Raw genomic sequence first — 3,562 nt, 5'->3', positions numbered from 1 at the left:
TCACACACTTGCTTATACAAGGCTGCAATGATTTGAGGGCATAATAAACACCAAAACAGTAAAATTCCATGGTGCTACTTGCTCTCTTCCCTAGAGAAAGGAAAAGCACGGAAAAATGTTGGGTGTGCTGTCACCTAAGCAGATCACCAAAATGGCTCGAAGGCGAGCACCACTGGGCATAATGCACACTTCAGTTAAATGCGAAGGTATCGTGTGCTCTTCTTTCAGAACTTTTTTTTTTTTTTTTTTTGAGACGGAGTCTCGCTCTGTTGCCCAGGCTGGAGTGCAGTGGCCAGATCTCAGATCACTGCAAGCTCCGCCCCCCGGGTTTACGCCATTCTCCTGCCTCAGCCTCCCGAGTAGCTGGGAGTATAGGCGCCCGCAACCTCGCCCAGCTAGTTTTTTTTTTTTTTTGTATTTTGTAGTAGAGACGGGGTTTCACTGTGTTAGCCAGGATGGTCTCGATCTCCTGACCTCGTGATCCGCCCGTCTCGGCCTCCCAAAGTGCTGGGATTACAGGCTTGAGCCACCGCGCCTGGCCGGTGATTCTTTCATATAAGTACATAGTGATGTTTCTCATTCTTTGTTATGACAGCATATTGTTCTATTTGTGCATGATTTTTATTTAATCAGTTCTACTGAACATGTTTTTCTTTGCTGAAATTTGAAATTACTCATGACTGCACTGAATAACTTATCTAAATCATTTTGCACATAAACATACACAGCTATTGGATAAATTCATTAAGTGAGATTTTGGGCTCAAAGGGAGTATGAATTTTAAATTTTGAGAGATATCACCAAGTTGTCCACCAGAAGACTTGTGGGAATTTGTAGTCCCAAGACTGATGTATAAGTGTGCCTATTTCCACCGTCTACAATACTATGTTCGAATTTTGTAGTCTTTGCTAATCTGGCAGGTGCAAATATCTCTGTGTGGTTTTCATTTGTATCTTTACTGATGTCAAGGACGTCTTCAAATGAAAGAAGACTTCTCTTCCTATGCTGTTATCTGTCCTTGTGTTTTTTAGTATCTTCTATTGTGTTTTTTATTTTTAAAATTTCATTTCTAATGGTATTATGCAAATAGGAAAGACAGCATCTCCATCAACTTTGTCTTTTGTTTTGGCCGTAAGTGTGAATTGCCTTGCAGAATTTATTTTTGTATAGACAAAGTGGACCTTTTTCATTATGACTTCGAGATTTTGAATCAGAAAGTCAGTCCCAGGTCATAAATGTGTTCCAATGATCCACTGCTATATAACAGACAATCCTAAAATTTGAGGCTTAAAACAACTACTATCATCATGCCTCAGTTCTATAGGTTGACTGAGCTCAGCTGAATGGTTCTCACCTGAGGTCCCTCACTTGGTTGCAGATGTCACCTAGGGTTTCAGTCATCTGAAAGGTCTGACAGGACAGGCCTCCAAAATAGCTCTCCCATGTGACTGGACTTGACGCTCACTGTTGGCTAGCTCAGCTATGGCTGATTACCAGAGCACCTCTATAAGTCCTCTCCATGTGACTAGAAGTTTTCACAGCGTGGCAGCAGGGTTCAAAGTATAGAAGCTGTAAGGCTTCTTAGGAACTAGTCTCAGAAGTCCCATAATATCATTTCTGCTACACCCTCTTGATGAAGCAAGTCACGAAGACCAGCCCAGATACATGGGGAAGGTAACAGGACACCCCTCTTCATCCCAACTCATAATATAGACATAGGGAGGGAAGGAATTGATTACGTCCATCTTGGAGACAATTGTCACACATCTATTCCATGTGAAGTATATACTCATCCCTCCTAAGATGCCCCCAAAGTCTTATCCCACTATGGCATTGGCTCAAAGATCGGGATCTCATTCTTTGAATCAGGTCAAGGTGTAGATGATGCTTTATCCAAAGACCTGGGAACCAAAGAAGCATATCTAACACCCAGTGTAGATTCAGGGATAACTATCCCTGAAAAAGTGCTTCTATCAAAAAATGGGGAAACAGCAGGTACTGGTTCATAGAAATTCAGCAGTTCAGCTGGCACATGCCACCAGTTACCTTTGTAGCACAGTACTGTCCCTGAGAGTGATTCTCCGTGATGTCTGCAGTCCAAGTGATTCCTCCTTTTCCATGAGAACTGGCCTGTGCTTGCAGCTTAGTAGGTTTCTCACCCTGCCTTCCTGCCCACAGAAAGAGGTAGGGGCTTTTCTGTCCTTTTCAGAGCAAGCTGGTGTTTCTGTTACAAATGTCATGGGTTTCCTATGCCTCTTATTGAAGCTCATTCCATTAGACAAAACCCATATCCACAAAGCTCTTCAAGACAAGCCCCTCATTTGGGTTGAGTGTCAAGGTGCTATGGGGATGATTCCCTTAAAATTTAGCACATTTTGTGTACAGTCTAGGAGCCATACACTTAAATATTTCTGAAGTCTTAAAAAGGGGTCTTACAGTTGTACCCTTGAGATGATCTTTATCTTGAAGGACACTTATTTTGAGCAAAACCACACACTGGAGGAGGTATGGTTAATAATATTTACATAGGGTTAAACACCTTAAGCCCTGAGATAGGATAACTATTGAGACTATGTGACTGAAAGACCTTAGACCAGTTACCTGATGACTGACATGGGGACTGGGTCCTGGGATAGAGGAGCATGATTCAAAGTCCTAAACACTGGTATTACAGGACTGATTGAGGAATGTGGCTTCAAGGGTTTAATCCCTGTTACTGGAGGGCTGAGGAAGACACATGGTTAAAGATTGTCATACACAGTCAAGTGTTGCTTAACAAGAATATGTTCTGAGAAATCATTAGGTGATTCAGTCATTTTGCAAACACTGTAGAGTGTACGTACAGAAACTTAGATGGCATAACCTACTATACACCTGGGCTACATGGCAGAGCCTATTGCTTCTAGGCTACAAACCTGTGCAGCAGGTGACACTGAGTACTGTAGGCACTGAGTACCGTGGGCAATTGTAACACAATGGTAAGTTATTTGTGCATCTAAACATAGAAAAAGTATAGTAAAATACAGCATAAAAGACAAAAATATGGTACACCTGTACAGGACACTTACCATAAATGGTAAATTGCAGAACTGGAAGTTTCTCTGGGTGACTTTGTGCATCTAAACATAGAAAAAATAAGGTAAAATACAGCATAAATGACAGAAAAAAAGGTACATCTGTATAGGACATTGACCATAAAAGGCAAGTTGCAGAACTGGAAGTTGCTCTGGGTGAGTCAGTGAGTGGTGAGTGAATATGAAGGCCTGGGACATTACTATACACTACTACAGACGTACATACTGTACCCTTAGGCTACACTCAATTTATTTTTAAACTTTTCTTTCTTCAATAATAAATTAGCCTTAGCCTACTGTAACTTGTAACTTTATAAGCTTTAAAATTTTTTACTTTTTGACTCTCTTGTAACTTAGCTTAAAACAAAAACATTGTACAGCTGTATAAAAATATTTCTCATTTTATCCTTATCCTATACACTTTTTTCTATTTTAAAAATTTGAATTTTTTTTGTTGTTGTTAAAAACTAAGACACAAGCACACACAT

This window comes from Trachypithecus francoisi, unplaced genomic scaffold, assembly GCF_009764315.1.
Source record: "Trachypithecus francoisi isolate TF-2019V2 unplaced genomic scaffold, Tfra_2.0 Lachesis_group21, whole genome shotgun sequence".
NCBI classification, from domain to species: Eukaryota; Metazoa; Chordata; class Mammalia; order Primates; family Cercopithecidae; genus Trachypithecus; species Trachypithecus francoisi.
Note: the sequence above shows the minus strand (reverse complement) of the source record.